Source organism: Papio anubis, chromosome 6, assembly GCF_008728515.1.
Source record: "Papio anubis isolate 15944 chromosome 6, Panubis1.0, whole genome shotgun sequence".
Classification (NCBI taxonomy): Eukaryota; Metazoa; Chordata; class Mammalia; order Primates; family Cercopithecidae; genus Papio; species Papio anubis.
The window spans coordinates 49,295,815-49,315,035 of NC_044981.1; the positions used below are offsets into that span (position 1 = coordinate 49,295,815).

Consider the following 19,221-nt stretch of genomic DNA (forward strand, 5'->3'; position numbering starts at 1 on the left):
TTTTCCCTTGCTTTTTTTCTTTTGAGACGGAGTCTTGCTCTGCTGCCCAGGCTGGAGTGCAATGGTGTGATCTCGGCTCACTGCAACCTCTGCCTCCTGGGTTGAAGCAATTCTCCTACCTCAGCCTCCTGAGTAGCTGGGACTATAGGCATGTGCCACCACGCCTGGCTAATTTTTGTATTTTTAGTAGAGACAGCGTTTCACCACATTGGACAGACTGCTCTCAAACTCCTGACCTCAAGTGATCCACCTGTCTTGGCCTCCCAAAGTGCTGAGATTACAGGCATAAGCCACTGCGCCCGGCCTTCCCTTGCTTTTAATGTCCCACTTATTCATTAGAGAAACTATATTTTAACTTCCTCACCCTTCACTAGTAGAGCAGTTGATTTGTGAGCCAAGCTCCCACTTCTCCATTCCATTGCCATGAAATAAAGCCTGCACTGCTTGACACTTTTGGCTTTGCATATTGGCTTCATGGCACCAAACAGGCAAGGACCCCATTTTTTTTGGTGGGGGCAGCTTTGTTGGTAACAATTTCATCCAGAATAGTTTCACTACCCAAAATTTCCTCAATGCTCTACTTTTCTCCCCCAAACTTTTGGCAACTACTGATTCTTTTACTGTCTCCATAGTTTTGCCTTTTCCAGAATGTCATATAGTTGAAATAATGAGTGTGTAGCCTTTTTAGATTGACTTCTTTCATTTACCAGTATGCATTTAAATGTCATCCATGTGTTTTCATGGCTTGATAACTTATTTCTTTCTACCATCCCATTGTTTGGATATACCATAGTTTGTCCATTCACCGAAGGACATCTTCGCTACTTCCAAGTTTTGACAATTTGGAATAAAGCTGTCATAAATATCTGAGTGCAGGTTTTTATGTGGATATAAGTTTTCAACTCACTTGGGTAAATATCAAAGAGATAAATTTCAATTGCTGGATCATATGGTAAGAGTCTGTTTAATTTTGTAAGACACTGCCAAACTGTCTTCCAAAGTGGCTGTACCATTTTTGCCTTCCTACCAGCAACAGTAGAGAATTACTGTTTCTCAGCATCATTTTCAGTATGTGGTGTTGTCAGTGTTTTGCATTTTACCCATTTGAATTAATGGGCATGTAGCGATATCTCGTCGTTAATTTGCAATTCCATAATGACATATGATGTCGAATATCTTTTAATATGCTTATTTGCCATATCTTCTTTGGTGAGGTGTCTGTTCATGTCTTTAGCCAATTTTTCAGTTAGGTTATTCATTTAAGACCCAACACTTAAGACTGTATTTTGGATAATAGTCCTTTATCAAACTTGTCTTATGAAAATATTTTTTCCCCATCTGTGGCTTGTCTTCATATTCTCTTGACATTTCTTTTTGTAGAGCAGAAGTTGTTCATTTTAATGAAGTGCAGCTTTAAAATTATTTCTTTCATGGATCACGCCTTTGGTGATATATCTAAAATGTCATTCCAATACCCAAGGTAATCTAGGTTTTTATCCTGTTATCTCTTAGAAGTTTGGGTTTTTAGAAGTTAATTTTGAGATACCTATGAGATGTTCAATTTGAAGTTCAATGTATGAATCTTGAGTACAGTAGAAGTCAAGCATGGACACACAAATTTATGGATACTCAATATGAAATTGATCATTAAAGCCATGCAACCAAATTGATCATCTAGACATAGATAAAGAAAGGGTCAAAGGAATGAGTTCTTTGGCCCCCAAATATTTCATTTAGAGGTTGGGAAGATAAGGAAAAACTAGTTAAGGGAACAAAGAATAATAATGAATTAAGTAAAAATAGAAGCAAGGGAAAATATTGTCCCAGAAGCCAAGTGAAGAAAGTGTCTCAAAATGCAGGGATGATTAAGTGTATCAAATCATGCTGATGAATTAAATTAGATAAGGGCTGAGAAATGACCATTGGATTTGGCAACATAAAAGCCATTGATGTCATTGGCAAGAATTATTTCAGTAGAGCAGTGGGAAAGGAAATTCTAATGGAGTACGTTGAGAGAGAGAACAGAAGGAGAGAATGTCTAAACAAAATTGTCAAGGATTCTTGCTGTCAAGAAGAGATTAATGACATGGTTGTGAAGTACAGGGAGATTGTTTTAAAGATAAAAGATATTAAAGAATACTGTCTGTTGAGGGGGATAATCTAATACAGAGAGAAAAACTGATAACACAGGAGAGTTAGGAGACATTGTTAGAGCAATGTAGGTGAGAAGGGACCAGATCTAGTGTACTGTAAGGGGATTGATGCTAGAAAACATCATACAATAAATATAATGATAATAATCCATTTAATAGGAGGGAAGGCATAGATAATAGGTGCTGATATAACTGGGTCAATAGATTTGTTGTTGAGAATATATGAAAGGGGGTATTTCCTGTTGATTTTCCAAAGACACCTAACATATAATATCATGAACACAACTTATCATTCTGGTCCCATCCCGAGTAGCCAATTATATTTCTGCTAAAAACACTACTGTTTTACCAATCCCCAAAACAGTAAATTTTTTTTTGCTGTTTCTTATTTATTATTGTTCTGTCACCTCATAATTTCCCATACCCGTTCCCACCTTAACATTTGTGGAGCTACAATTCCATGTCAGTGAGGTCATGTGACTTAAGTATCTATTTTAAAACTTTATAATTCCTCTTTGAGTTATAAGATCTACTATTAAAGATTTTTATTCTTCATCATTGTTAAGTTTCTTGGCATTAACTAACATATGTCCTCCTGAACTATAATTTTTTTCTTGCTTTTTGAGGAAGGTTTATGAGGATTACCATTATTCTACTATTATTTCTAATGTTTCTCTTTTCAAAACACTTTAAATAGTCTTTTTGTTATATCAATTATTTTTTGTTAAGGAGTCCTTACCTTTCACTTTTCTCTCTACCTTCTGTACTTCGTTTGCATACACTTTTCTCAGTTCCTCTTTTCTGTTTATGCTTTCCTTTATTTCCTTATACTTTCCTATCTGTTTTATTTCATTAAACACTCTGTAGCTGAGAATGTTTGTTTTGTTTGGTATAACCTTCATCTTATCTCCTACCAATGAATATTTTTTATATCATATTTTAACATATGACTGCCTCTCTGATATCTTGAGAGTTAAGCTTTGATTATTCCTTTTATCATAGTTTTCATTTTTTCTTGTTCTAACAGGACTTGGTTTATTCATCTTTTATTTATTTAGTATTTCAGGGATTTTGAGACATTAATACCAGTTATCACCATAGCATGATTAGCAAAGATGCTATCTTTCATTTTGTATTATACAAATTTTGTATTACACAAATTTTCTTATACATAAATCATATCACTTATAACTGGCCCATTTCTCTCTTTTTGTCATTTAATTTTTTCAGACTTAGTATAATGCACACAAAACAGTCATAACAGATTTACTTATTATTTCAATGTGGTTGCCTACACTGAACTCATATCTGGGGTAACAAAGCTCTTTATAATGGTGGAATTTAGAGTAAAAAATAAATAACCATAGCGAAAAGACATTTAAGTAATTTGTGCTCAATTTTGAAGATTATTTTTCCTACCGTAAGTCATGAGAGTCAGTCATATTCTTCTAAACCAGTACAATATAGAAGAAATTAACAAAGGAAATTAACAAGCCCAACAAAGTAGTCATGCCTTCTATACTTTATGTGTAACATCAACTTTCAAAATAACAAATAGAATGTTATAAACAGAAACAGAACAGTAGAAACACAAGAGATAAACTTAAGTGGCTACATCCAGAAAAACTGTATAATTGAAAAATTATAGAGCTTATTACTATAAGCATATCGGCATTGATATCTGGAATTAATGAGTCTTGTATGAAATAGGAAGGACCAAGACGGAAGTCATATTTTAACAACAGTTGACAATTCTGGCCAAACATTTCTTGTAGATATTTTCTGGCTGAGGGGTATGTATTTACAGTTGTATATTACTCACAAGTACTGTTGAGTAGAGTTACATTTAATTACATCATGTAGTATGTAATGCTTTTTATAGTATATGTTCAGTTTTCCTTAATAGTTTCTTCCTTAAAAAAAGGCTTTAAGATTAGCAGCAGAACAGGAACTGATTGAACATTTACTATTATTTCCCTTATGGGGTAGTTTGGGTAGGCCAGATTTTACTTTATGTTTAAAAGTATGTTTCATCCATATTTTGTCATACATCAATAAGATTACTTTTCTTATTGTTTTCTTATTCTTCTTATTCTTTTTTTTTTTTTTTTTTTTTGAGACAGAGTTTCACTCTTTTTGCCCAGGCTGGAGTGCAATGGCATGATCTCGGCTCACTGCAACCTCCGCCTCCCGGGTTCAAGGGATTCTTCTGCCTCAGCCTCCTGAGTAGCTGGGATTACAGGCATGTACCACCACACCCGGCTAATTTTGTATTTTTAGCAGAGATGGGATTTTTCCATATTGGTCAGGCTGGTCTTGAACTCCTGACTTCAGGTGATCCGCCTGCCTCTGCCTCCCAAAGTGCTGGGATTACAGGCATGAGCTACCACGCCCAGCTGTTTTCTTATTCTTCTTATCCTGAACCTTACAATACTAACATTTAGTTAAGATGGACTTTCAACATCATCCTTCTTGTTTGCAGTACTTATGCCATATAGATTTGTATGCAATATGTCACTTTTGATCTATAATCTTATGTTTAACCTCAAATTAAATTGATTTTTTCATCTCACAGTGCTGTATCCTGTCTTTTAGGCTTCTCCAGTTTATGCTATTTTATTTATCTATTTATTTATTTATTTATTTATTTATTTTTGAGATGGAGTCTTGCTCTGTCACCCAGGCTGGAGTGCAGTGGTGTGATCTTGGTTCACTGCAACCTCCACCTCTTGGGTTCAAGTAGTTCTCCTGCCTCACCCTCCCGAGTAGGTGGGATTACAGGCACATGCCACCATGCTCGGCTAATTTTTGTAATTTTTTTTTTTTAAAAATAGAGACAGGGTTTCACCATGTTGGCCAGGCTGGTCTCTAACCCCTGACCTTGCGATCTGCCCGCATCAGCCTCCCAAATTGCTGGGATTACAGGTGTGAGCTACCGTGCCCAGCCTGCTACTTTCATTATGTCTACCCTTTACCTAGTACTATCCCCATGATTTTGAAAATGTATTTATTTTATCTTGAGGCCTTCTTTCTTCTTCTCAAACTCTCATCATTCTACCTAAAGCAAAACAAAAACCTTAAAAAAGCCACCTTTCTTATCTGTTTCACCTTCTAAAACTTTGGTTCCATATATAGAGAACCTGTTTTAATTTGTCTTTGCTTTCATTTTTGTCTATTAATTTCTCTGAATGCTTTATATCTTTCCTGTCAAGAACTAAATCACTTCTTTTGAAGGGTTTGTTCTCTCCTTTCTTTCTTCTGCAAGAACCACCCTTTCCTTGATGTCTGCTCACTGCTCTTGTCATCTGTCTCAAGCATTTCTGTGTTCCTCACAATATGGGGTTTCTATGTTCTTGAAACCTACTTTGGCCAAATTCTAAACTGAGGAGACTTTTAAACAGCTTTTCCTCTGCATACTGGATACCAGCCAAGATTTGCTAGCTGCCTTTTGTCATTAAACTGCATTGCATAGGTGGCATCACAAAAAGTGTGCTGAGTTTTCTCATTAACCAAATCGTGTTGGGCATTTTGGTCTCTGTATTTAAAACTTTTGTCTGACTGCATAGCGATTGCAGAAAGGCCACTGCTCTAGTACACCGACTTCCATAACAGGTGCCACAGAGACCTAGAGGTTCATGAAACTGCGTCAAGGGCCACTGCAGGATGTAGGAAAGACTGAGGGCAGAGTCTGGGACCTCTGCCTCTAGCTCTAATGTGAATTCCTCCTACATGTTGGGATTCTATATAAGTTTTCTATTTAAAAAAAAGTTTTATGGATAAAAATATAAGCTTGAAAACAGTTGGTACAGTGAAGAAGAATTGGCCAGGAAGCCAGAAGGTTCTTTACCTACCCCCTGGGCAATCTTGAATACTCTCATCTGTAAAGTGGAGATGTTATAACTCGTTTAACTCACTTGGAGTTGGAAGGATCACACGAAATAGTGTAAGAATGCATGACTGTCAGAAAAAATTAAATATGTTAAAGAAATCTCTGTATATAAAGATTTATGCATCTCAAAAGATAATATTTCATAAAATAGGCAAGTTGTAGAATGGTAGATACAGTGTGACAACATTTGTATTAGTTTAAAACAAATACAGAATAATACCTGTTATTGCTGGAGGATTAGCAGTGGGCATTAGGACACAATGGACTTGAGGATGATATGTAATGCTTTTTTTTTTTTTTTAAAACAGGCAATTAAGTCAAATGTTAATAATAATTGTACTGGTTATGTTATCATGTACTTTTTATGCGTTTTAAAGATAACCCTCTTCTCCCAAACCTGTAAATACTATTTAACTGTGTTCATGGCATTTTATTAAGTGATTTCTTCATCGACATTTATATCTTCTCTTCATTAGTCCCTAAAACTGTGTCTGTGCTTAAATGAAAAGTTCAAGGGGAAGAGAAATTGATGGTTGCTTTTCTGGCATGGTTTATATATTGGAATATATTTAGTTTATACCTTCTCGTCTACTCATTATTTTATTCCTATAAAAAGTAAAGGAAAGCTAGAACTCTGGTTGGTATCATCATTTATTTTTTCAACTATCCCATCTCTTTTCTCTGCTCGGAAACAAATCTCCAAAATAAGTTATTCTTTCACTGCCAATTTGGAAAACACATCAAACTTCCTCCTTCCCAGGCTTGAATGCCTGCAGATCAATCTTTTGAATATGTTGGTTCAATTACTAATCAGGGATTCCTCTGCTGTCTACCAGGATGCTGAGCATTGATCTTTTCTCAAAGGGTCCTGATGCTTCCCTCCCTCCATGGAAATGGCAAGTATCCAAGATTACTTGTTTTTCCTCCTCTTTCTTCTTCTTCAGTTCCTAACCTGGAAGGACACAATAATATCTAAAGCCAGCTGCAGAGGTGCACACCTGTAATCCTAGCTACTCGGGAGGTTGAGGCGGGAGGATCATTGAGCTCAGGAGTTGAAGTGCAGCCTGGGCAACATCCCATCTTGAAAGGAAAACAGGAAGGTGGGAGATGGGAAGAAAGAACTTGGGAGTTGGGGGATGGAGATATGGACTGCACATATTTTGGAATTAGCACAATGTCACTCTTGTCTTTCCTCTTCCCAGTATGGTATGGTATTTCTTGAGTTCACAACTTTTGTCTCCTTGCCTGCTAGAGGTGCTGCAACATTTCCATGGTGACTTGTCACAGATGAAAGCTTTTGTGCCTTTTAACAAAGGTAGAAGTGTGGCAGGCACAGGTGATAATCCTCATTTTATAGGTTATGAAGTGGAAATGAAGAGACCTTGATACTAGCTTCTGATACAGCTGTGATTATGGCTTGGGCCTCTGGTTGTTAGCTTCGGCCTCCTTCTTCTTCACTTTTTGTCCTAGTTAAGAAATCTTTGCAGTCTTTGTTGGATCCTGCTTCACTCAATTCTAAATGCTAGGATGTCTTCCCCAGTTATACTTACTTTCTTAGTAATCTCATTCAGCTCCATTTAAAATACCAACTATATGCTATTGACTTCTAAATAGATATCTTTTGATCTGACCTCTCCCTTGAACTCTAGTCTCATTTATCTTACTTATTTGACATCCATCAGGATATTTAATAGGCATCTCAAACCTAGCTTGTCCAAACTTGGTTGCCCTCCATCCTCAAACCAACTACTTCCTGAGCTTTCTCAATGTGACAATATTATTCACACAGCTGGCTTTTGTTAAAAAACAACTTGGAGTCAATATTGATTCTTATTTTTCTTTCATACCATTATTCAAACCATGATTCAAATCATGTGTGCCCCACTTTCAAAATATATCCCAAATCTGACCACATCTCACCATTGCCATCCTATCAAAGTTACTCATGTATCATCTATTCCAGGAAGACTCCTAACTGGTTTCCTTGAAACCAGTCTTACTTGCTATAATCTATTTTCCATGCAGCTGTCAGTGGGGTCCTTGTAAAACATAAGTCAGATCATGACATCCCTTTGCTCAAAATTTTCTGATGTCTTCTCAGCATATTTTTAGGTATTCCAAACTCCTTATGATGGCATCTGATGACCTACATGATGGGCCACTGGCCAATTCTCTAATTATATCTCCTCATTTCTCTCCCTCACTCACTCTGCTCCAGGCACACTGACCTGCTTTCCCTTGAGTTGCCAAACACACTTGGCTTCAGTCTTTCCTATTGCTGATCCTTTACCTGGAAATGTCCCAGGATAATTGCCCTACTCCCATCTTCACTTCTTTCAGGTATATGCAGATATCACCTCCTCAAGGACACTCAACCACACTAACTAGAAACCATAGCCCTATCCCTCGCTATCTCCTTTCCTGCTTTCTCTTCACAGCAGTTACCACATGCTGACTTTATACATCTCTTTATATATTTATCTATTTCTATTTATCTTTCTAGAATGTAAGCTCTGTGAGGGAGATACTTTAACACTCTTCTTTACTGCTGTGTCCCCACTGTCTAGAACTGCTTCTAAGTTATAAGAACAGATTAAAATGGACTTACTAAATATTTGTTGACTCGATGACTACTGGAGGATACTTCAGGCTAGACTACTGAGATGGGCCCAGATCAGAAGAAATCCTCTGACAAGGAGCCATCACACACTGAGCCTTACTGTGGTTGAATGCATGCTATCTATCTACACTATATAAACACACTTGTTTTGGGGACAGGCCCCATTTCTACAGTATGACTTACCTTAGCTTTTAATATTATTTTGTTTCTATAAATGTATTTCTCAGACCACATATTTATTGGGTGCATACCAGAAACCAGTCTCTATACTATTTTTTTTTTTAATTTTAGTAGGTTTTTGGGGAGCAAGTAGTTTTGAGTTACATGGATAAGTTCACTAATGGTGATTTCTGAGATTTTGGTGAACCCATCACCCAAGCAGTGTACACTGTACCTAATGTGTACTCTTTTATTCCTCACCCCACTCCCACCTTTTCCCATAAGTTCCCAAAGTCCATTGTATCATTTGTATCAGGCTTTGTACTTTTCTATTCATTACGTATTTTAATCCTCACAAGAACTTAAGGGCACTATTGAGCTTAAGTACTTTGCCCAAAACTGGTCAGTGGTGAAGTGAGAATTTTAATCCTGGAAGCCTGACAAGAAGGCCAAACTCTTAACCACCATCGCTCTGCTTTGTGTTCTCACACTGCTCCTGGTGTCTCCGTTTTTGGCTGAGAAGCTATGAATATCATAGCGAAGCATCAGTGCAGCAATGCTCCCAGAGGATTCACACACCGTTACATATTTACTGAGGTGTGTGATGGAATGGCATTTTTCTTTTTAAGATTCAACAACCCATTAATTCTGCAACTTTAGGACAACCTGTCCCATGTGCTGCCCAACAAATATTCTTTCTCCTTATGATCATTGGACAATAAAGAGACCATGTTCTGGTAATTTCTCCCCACCTTGTCCTGCCCTCCTCCTCCTAAGAACTGATTGTTTCCTACATTCTGCAGGCTGCTCAGTCAACCCGGTCACTGTGATATCCTCAATGCTAGGGACACTGGAAGCGGGAGTCAGGTTTGCACAGTTAGATTGATAAGCAGATGCTAAGCTGATGTGACACAGCTGCTACTGCTGAGCCAGGAAAAGCAGGTCAAGGTTATTAGGAGAAAGTGTAGCACTTGTCCATAGCTGGAAGCAAAAATATTCCCATGTACTATTCCCTTTTCCAGTCTCTCTCTTCAGATCCCTTCTTGTTCTCTCTTTGTATTTCTTTCTGTCTTCTCTTTTTTTAGAGTATTGTGGCCAAAGAGACACATATAGAAATAGCTGGACCTCTCTAAACAAAGGACATCCATAAAACAATAACTTTATTTTTCTAACATTATGTGTATTATTTGCTCTTTCAAGTAGTACCATGCTTTAAAAGTAAGTCAAAGATTAACAGTGACCATTTGCCATTTATTATTTGATTCTATTTCTTTATTTCTAAAACATGGTTTCACATCTGAAATATACAGAACATTTTGTACTAATGCATCAGAAATGCATGGCACATTAGCATACATGCAATGCAGCCAGGCAGTCTAGTTTGTGGTTTCCATTTTTCGTTGAACTAAATTTATTGGTGGCTAAATTTGATTTTTCATCCAGAAGAACCTGTTTCCCCTAAGGTCTTTTTAGTTGTTTCTATGTAATTTTGAACTGAATATGATTTCATTAGGTGAAAATGACCACATGAAATAAACCAACCCTAAAACCAAAGGCATTTTAAAATGCTCATCTTTAGATTGACGACATCAGCAACTACCAGTAGAACTTGAAGCCATATCAGGAAGACCACCAGATAGTACATGTTGCCCCGCCCCCGTTTGGGAATTCTCTGACTGTTACAAGTAGTGTGGCACCACCCAGAAAGTTCACTTCCCTTCTAGACCGCCCCCCACTAACCCATTATGCCAATCCCCAGCCTGGGACCAGGCCTTATCCTCTGCCTGGAAATCTTTGGGCTCACCAAAAATTTGGAGACCTCTGCTTCAATTATATGTTATATGTAATTTTGCCTTTACAATCCCTTCAGAATACGTCATGTGGAACATACGAAGAGCACTGAGATGGAAGTCTGGGATTGTATTTGAGCACTGGCACTTATTAGCTGTGTAAGTACAGGAAATTGCACATCTCTCTGAGCTTCAATTCCTTGTTTGTCTGAATAAGAAGGGAGTGATGAAAGAAACAAAATCTATGAAGTACCTAGGATAATATAGTAATACCTGCAATAAACAATAGCAATTCTTATAATATTGTTATTGTTTCCCTGAACTAGCTTTTGTGCTCCTGGTAATAAAGCACCTCAAGGCAGAGAATGATAAGTGAATAAATTAAAATGACTTTTCACCAAGTTTTGCTTGTAAAATGTCTGAAATTTAAGCAAACAGACAGCAAACTTACATATAGTCAGGACAAGTAACTAGGTCATGGAGAAGAAATGCCAGATCTTACAAATGTAAAAAGTAGACCCAGGATTTAACAGTATGTTTCTAGGTCATATCTATAAGTGGGAATAAAAGTAATGCCTGCTGCATTGTGTTGTTATGAGAATAGAATGGTTTAAACCATATAAAGCACTTAAAAGATGTAGGGAGCAAAAACCCCAAATTAGATATTGCCATCATTGAATAAAAGACTTGACTTTTAGTCTCGGTGGCATGCCAGTGGTTATGGGGAAGTCTCCTTCGTTTGAAATAGTGCAAGTCTGATTGTGGTATTGAGATTTTGAGGATGTCTAAATAGTATCCCATTAGCTCCTTGAGACATTTATCTCTATATCTTACCTCTTGGTACAATATTTGGCACAGACTCAGTATTTAGAGAATTCTTATTGAATGAGTGGATGAGTGAGTAGAAAAGCTACCTGTCTTGTCTAATTCTAAAGGTTACTTGGTTAAGACCATAACATTTTGATGCAAATTGCAATTTCTTTATTTTTCTTCTCACTTTGCTCACCCACCCTATCCCATCGGGCACACAATTGTGCAACCTCCCTACCTCTTCTCACTCTAGAAAGCATTTACCTGGAAGCAGTCTGGAGCCACAAACTCTAGAGCCCACAGGATCCACACAGGGAGTACGAGTGAGTGGAGTTGTCCAGGGGATGATAGATGAGTCCTCCCAGAAAGTAAGATTAGGAGAGCAGCGGCCTCACCTGTGTTTCAATTGTGTCTTTACTCAGCAACTAGAACAGTGCCATCTACATAGTCCATCATAAATAAATACTGGTTGAATGAATAAATAAATACTCAAAATGAACTGACTGTTGCATGGAAAGGATGAGGACTAAGTGCTGTCCAACTCTTAGATTTCTTAAGAAATCTAAGAGAGTTTGTACTTTTATGTGAATTGTGTTGCTTTCAAAAGTTGACAACAAATTAAAAATGTAAAGACACTGGGCAGGTCAAACAAAAACATATCTAAGGGGAAAATTCCACTCCTAAGCTCCAGTTTGAAACCTCTACTCTTCATAATAGCTTATGTAATATTTTCCCAATTGCCCTGTAGGATCACTTTTGTTATTACATTTTTTTTAATATGTGCTGGATAGTATAAATAGTATTGTGCCCATTTTATGGATGAAATCACTGAAGCTCTGAGAATTTAATTGACTTGTTTAAGGTCACAACACTGGTATGTAATGAAACTGGGACTAGGATTTGTTTTCTGACCTCAAATCCTGTGTACATTCCAGGACACCATTCTGATTATTTTACCTCACGTCCTTTGGGAGTAGAAGGTAAATCACAAACCATTTACTTGTTGTTACTTCACCCACTTGAATTTCTATTCTTATGACTGTCCAGCACTTTCTCACTGCTTCTTCTCCCCATCCTCCAACCAATCTGGTTCAAACAAGTAGTGCACAATGCAGCATTAGAATTGGAATTAAAATAAAGTTGTTTCCAATTGGTGTTATTAATTCACAAAAAGGCTGATTTCTCTTTGGCTATCCACTTGTATGTACATACATCATTTTGAATCATGGAGAATTGGTAGTTCCTTCCATTTGGATCTAGATTTGGTCATTGCAAAAAGAACATAATCTTTTTAACAAGATAAAAGTTGTTTGTATTTTCCCCTCTTTCATGTACATCTGAACATAAATAGTCCAGGGATGCTATAGGGGCTCCAAAGTGTTGGAAAGGTAGACTTTAAAAATCTATTATGTGGTTGTTATTCTTGTCTGCTTTACCAAGTACACTCACTAATATGTTCATATTAAATTCAGATGGGCAGAGGAAAGAGAAGGGGATTGTGTTCCCCTTCCTCTTTTGGGCATGAAGTGAAGGTTGCACATATTGCTTCTGCTCACAGATTACTGGACAGAATTTATTATTTAGCCACTGAGCTGCAAGGGAGTGAGAAATGTAGTTTTTTATCTGGATGGTCATGGGTTCAATGCCATATAAAAACATGACGACAAATATTGGGAAGCAATTTGTGATATCTGCCACAACAGCTAAGCATGAATGTGTTCTTTAGTGTTTAAGCCGTATTTTCTAACTGGATTGAGCAATCTTGTTACAGATACTTAGTCTTTTTTCTTTTCACTTTTCATCTGCAACATTTAGTATGAATAGTAGATGTTTGGTGGATGAATATTTTAATACATTAAATTAAGGTGTTATCTGGATAAGTCTTAAGACTCTTCTCTGAATTAATTGCAAATCATTAGGTAACTTTTGAAACTTGAAATTTCCAGGGAGTTAAAATAGTCAAGTATATTAGGACTTGGAGTTGATCATTGTAGACAGGGGCCATTGAACAGGAATTCATCACATTACTCTTTGGAGATAACCCCATCCCTCCTATTCTTAAGTATGTGGTTGACACAACCATTTCACATATCCACTCATCTTCTGATACTTGGGAGGTTTCATTCATGAGAACACTGAAAACATTACAGGTTAATTATTTCTGTTTTTGTGGCTGTTGTAACAAATTACCTCAAAGTTTGGGGCTTAGAACAGCAGAAATGTATTCACTCACAGTCTTGGAAGCCAGAAGTCTGCAGTTAGTATCACTGGGCCCAAATCAAGGTGTCTGCAGGGTTGCACTCCCGCGTAAGGCTCCAGGGCAGAATCTGGTCCTTGCCTTTTTCAGGTTTTGGTGGCTGCTGACATTCCTTGACTTGTGGTCGCATCACTCCAGTCTCTGTTTCTGTCATTACGTTGCCTCCTTCTTTTCTGTGTCAAATTTCCCTTTGTATCCTTCTCATAAGGCCTTTTATGGTTGCACGTAGGACCCCTTGAATAATCCAGGATAATCTCCCGATCTCAAGACATAACTTTATCACATCTGCAAAGTCCTTTTTTTTGCCATGTAAGGTGACATTCACAGATTCCAGGAATTAGAGCATAGATATCTTCTGGGCAAATTATTATTCTGTTCACCATAGTAATACTATTGTTGTTGAAAACAGTAGCTATTTATTGAAGCTATACTGCATGCTGAACATTGTGCTAGGTACTTCAAAGAATTTATTAACTTAATTTTTGCCTTACATTAATTTTATTTTACTTTTCAGGAAACTAAGGTTCAGAGGTGCCGAGTAACCTGCTTTTGATCACCCAGACTGCTCTAGCTGCTTTTACCCACATTGCTTTCCTAAACCAGTATTCAAGTAAATGCACAATCAGTATATACACAGTCAGCCTAGGACAGCATGACAGAACGTCCCCCTTCCCTGCTCTCATTACCAGGTCAACTTAAGTAGCACTACCTGCCTCTCCCTTTTGACCTTTTTGAGGCCTTTTCTGACTCCTTTTTCCGGTCAAGGGTGCCTTATTAATGTCCATTTTAACCTCATTTTACCTGTGTGTGAAGCTGAATGTCTGGGAGAGGTGCCACATGCCCATGTAACTCAAACTTTTCATAATTTACCCAAGGGACAATTGGGAGAGTATCAAGTTCCCTTTGCATAATTGAATCCAGAACTCTTCTAGACTCTTGGAGTTACAAAGTTGGGTTATAAATGTCATGAGAACAAACTCTCTGGCAAGATATCTAATGCTACTACTTCCAGTCTCAACTAGACATAACAGGAGACTAGCTTTTCCCAGGGTATTTTAGTGCTTTGGGTTCTGGTCCCAACTGGAATCAAGTTGTGAAACAACTTCCAAGTAAACATTCAGAATGTTAGTGAAAATGCTTGGTTCAATATTAAGTGTATCAATAGGTGAAGCTGGGAGAGTGGGGTGATGAGAATGAGTGGAAGGAGTATAGGCATGTTTTTTTTCCTCCAAATTATTAATGATTAAGACACCCATTGGAGTCCTAGATGGATCTACTGGATATTTTACATGCCATTTCCCAAATAGTTCTGTGCAGAGGTAGGGCCAGCTCAGCTGTATTGTTGCTATACTAATGTGGTAGCTCAGTCATTTGGAGTTAATTGTTAATCAGGCCAGACATTACTGCAATACTATTCTGAGAGACAAAAAATTCAATATCTTGTTATCCTTGTCATGAAAATGCTCTAAAAATTCTTTGATAATAAATAGTCAAAGGAATGACAGAGACAGAGCTATTATAAGAACCAAAAATGCCTCTGTTTTTGGTTTCTATTTTCAAATCATTTTTATCTATGAATTAAAATCAGCTGGAAAGGATCTGACACATACTGGAAATTGCAAAGGCTGGCTTCCAGCAGCACCCTCTCTGTGACACTCATTTTGCTATTAAGAGAAGCCACTTAACAAACCAACTGTCAACAGGGGGAGATGAAAACACAATAGTTAATCAGGCTTTACAAGGTCACACATCTAATTCAAATTGTAAAAGGACCCCATTAGTGCCTTCTTTCCCTTGTTCTCGAATGTAGCCTTTCTTCAAATTGAGGGCTTACCACTTTGGATCCCCCTACAAGATAGCAGTAAGTTAATAAAGGCTTGAAGTACTATTTTCCTAACGGAGGGCCCCCTTTGGAGCCTATTAACACCCTTTTTTTATGGTGAGCAGAGCAAGTAGCCACCTCCTGACATGTGTTGGCACTTTCTAAAAGGTCATTAATGCTCCATATTTCAGAGTATAACAAACCCAGGAAGGCTTACAAGGAGCCCAGCAGGGGTAAATAAAAACAGTGAGTAATTTACAGAACTTCTTGTTTCACCTAGGTGGTGCACGGTAAATGAGAGAGAGAATTAGGCCGTTTCCCTCTTTTCACTTTTGCAAGGATTTGCAGGGTCCTAGAAATTTCCAGGCAAAATCTAGAAAGCAAGCTTTTGGAGAAAAAGCCTTGACCAAGTATTTGTGTTATAGAAAAGCATCATCACAGCATCAAGGTGGTCTTTTTCCTCACCTATTCTTATTCTTTAGAATGAATATTATTTATAGGTAGGCCTTTCTGGCCTTCTGATGAAGCTCTGCTGTGATTCTTCAATAATATATCATATTGAAAGTGGCAACTGATGAACAATTCTGGAGCTTCACTTTTTTTTTTTTTAATGTTTTCAAATTTCAAAGACTTTTAAAAAATAGATAAACTCATTATATACTTTCCAGGGGAGCTACTGATGTTGCTAAAACATATATTGAACTCTAGATTGATGGTGGTTTATTTTCATAAATTACATGTTAGGGTCTATGATAGAAATGAATGTAAAAATGTTAAAAAAAAAAAAACTTTAAAGCATTATCACAAATAAAAAGTATCTAAATTTCACTTATATATAAGTCTTTGCAGAGCTGACAAGCCAATGACCTTTCTATATATTTAAAGCTAAATATCACACCAATGAATGTGTATGCAACAATCCCTTCTTGCTCACATTGTAGTTTCCTCAAAGGATGGAAGGACCATTCCCACTGGCCATTGCCTCTGGTGAGGTGTTCCTGTTCCTCCTGTGTTCATAAGCATATCCTTTTGTACCAGTCCAGCATTTGATAGGATTCTACTGAAAAGTACCTTCTTACCATAAATACCTCCTGACCATGGTAAGAATGCCCATGACCCACCCATCTTCTATTTTTCTGAGCCTGTTAGAGAACCAGAGAGGTGCGAAGCAACTCGAATTATGCATGAAGGAAAGACCTCGTAATAGCTGCCAGACGTTTCTTCAGGTAAGTTAGGCTGGCTAGTTAGGGACAGGGATTTTTTATTCTATCTCAAATTCAGATTTAAGGTGACAGTATATATCCCAACAACTATATTGAGCACTTGAGCACCTACTATGTGACAGATACTATTTTAGGTTCTAGGGAAACAATAGTAAATAAAGCAGAGTAAACCTCCTGTCCTCATCATGTTCGCAATTTGTGTGTGTGTGTGTGTGTGTGTGTGAGAGAGAGAGAGAGACAGAGAGAGAGACAGACAGACAAACAATAAACAAGATATACAGATTACTTAAATACTATATTGTTTAAGTTTCTGAGTGCCATAGAAACAATAAAGCAAGAAAGCAAGGAATGGGAGAATGTATGATGAGGAGTTGTGATTTTGAATTGAGGATTCAGGAAAACCTCTCTGAGTAATTACTATTTGATCACAGACTTGTGAAATATACTTTTTCCACTTAATTGGTAATTGATGGATAAAATGAGTATTCCCATCAAATAGTTATATTAGAAGAATTAAACAGGTTTCATTTACATTTCAAGATAAATATGTTAAGTGCCTTAAGAAATCTATGAGCAAAACAGCAGAGTGGGTAGAGGAGAAAGATAAGGGAAAGTTGGTGGGAGGAAAGAGAGAAGACAGAGGTATCCTCTCATTGAAATGATTAGAATCTTGACCCGGTACGGTGGCTCATGCCTGTAATCCCAAAACTTTGGGAGGCCGAGGCAGGCAGATCACTTGAGGTCGGGAATTCGACACAAGCCTAGCCAACATGGTGAAACCCCGTCTCTACCAAAAATATAAAAAATTAGTCAGGTGTGGTGGCAGGTGCCTGTAGTCCCAGCTACTCGGGAGGCTGAGGCAAGAGAGTCACGTGAACCCGGGAGGCAGAGGTTGCAGTGAGCCGAGATCCCACCACTGTACTTCCAGCCTGGGCAACAGAGTGAGACTCCATCTCAAAAAAAAGAAAAAAAAAGTAGATTAGAGCTAGATGTACGAAGAAGCATTGCCTCAAGGCTATGAGAAATCTGATATAATTTAAAGATGTAATTGTTGCTGATTGTACCTTTGCTGACTCCCATTAAGCCTAGCCTATAGGAGAAGAGATGAATCAGGCCCTCTGACATTTTTGTTAGGGCTTTATGAAAGGAATCAAAACTAGGATTGAGAAGCTGAGTTTCCTCATCCTGCTAACCATCATACTTGATTACAAAGGTGTATGCTACCCACAGGACACTTTAGTTAATACTCTCTTTATTACTGTGCAGGGCTTCGGCCCCATTGCCTATCTGTTCTCTGACCCTATAAGGAAGGGTGGCCTTGAGGGCTGACTCCTTTTATGGCTCTAGCCTGAGGCCCACCATTTACTGGAGGAGTGGGCTCCTTGGCTCTTTGTCCCAAACCCACACCTGTCCTGGCTCTCTGCTTCTTACACTCATACTGTGAATGGAGTTGTGGAACATAGAATGAAAGTGGTCATTTGTCCTGATCCAGATCCATCTATCGCCCACTTCTCTCCATGTAAAAGTGCTTCTGAGAACCCAATTGACCCTTCCAGAGCTCTTCCCACCTGTTAGTGAGTGACTAGGAGAAGCCCCAAACTTAAAGCAGAGCATGAAAATGAGCACTATGTAGCTCTATGTTATCAGTTTTAAAGGCTCTATGGTATTCCATTGAATGGAGGTAACATAATATAGTTAACTAAATATTTAGTAGAACGTACTGTGTTTATTTCTAGTTTTTTTCTCCCCTGTTACAGGGATGCACATAACTTAAATGATATATTATTTCTAGTATTTTATAATAATATAGTATTGTAGTATTTTCTAGATAGATCATTCCCACTTTAAATTATGAAAATATTTACATTTTCCTCTAATACTACTTTAATTTTTCTTTGTTACATTTTAGTTCACTTATGTTTTATTCTAGTACTTTTATGCTTTACTTTTTAACCTTTACATGTTAAATTTTAAGTATTTAAATGATATTCAATAATTTGATGGCTTAATATAAAATATTCACCCATATTTTATGTGGACCATTTGGAGTTGATTTTAGAATAAGAAGTGAGGTAGTACTCCAATTTCATATTTTATTAAATATAAATGCTAAATGCTAATCAATTTTGTAAACACTACTTATTGGATAATCCCTAGTTCTCTCTCATTCACAAATTTGAAATGCCGATCTTTTAAATATATCAAATGCTAAATATGCTTGTCTTTATTTCCGAATTTCTGTTCATTCTGATATCTTTCTTCTATTTCTATACCATCAGCACATGGTTTTAATTATAATAGATTTTATAATTGAACATCTGTCAGGACAAGTACCTCTTCACTACTTTTCTTTTTCAAAATTTTATTGTATGTTACAACATGTTTATTTTTCCAGGTGAAATTCTGTATTTTGTCTAGGCTCAAAAGTAAACCTCTTTTGGATTTCTAATATGGATCACACTGAATTTAAAAATAAATTTAAGGATAAATGGTATTTT

At 37.3% G+C, this 19,221-nt stretch overlaps 1 long non-coding RNA gene across 1 annotated transcript in view; it reads left to right on the plus strand.

Annotated features, from left to right (window-relative positions):
• The window catches only part of LOC110743080, a 345,865-nt gene that overhangs the window by 3,236 nt on the left and 323,408 nt on the right, over nucleotides 1-19,221 (plus strand). Inside the window, exon 2 of the long non-coding RNA XR_002521581.2 lies at nucleotides 10,692-10,770. This is a non-coding gene — a long non-coding RNA (uncharacterized LOC110743080). The remainder of the gene's footprint in view (nucleotides 1-10,691; nucleotides 10,771-19,221) is intronic.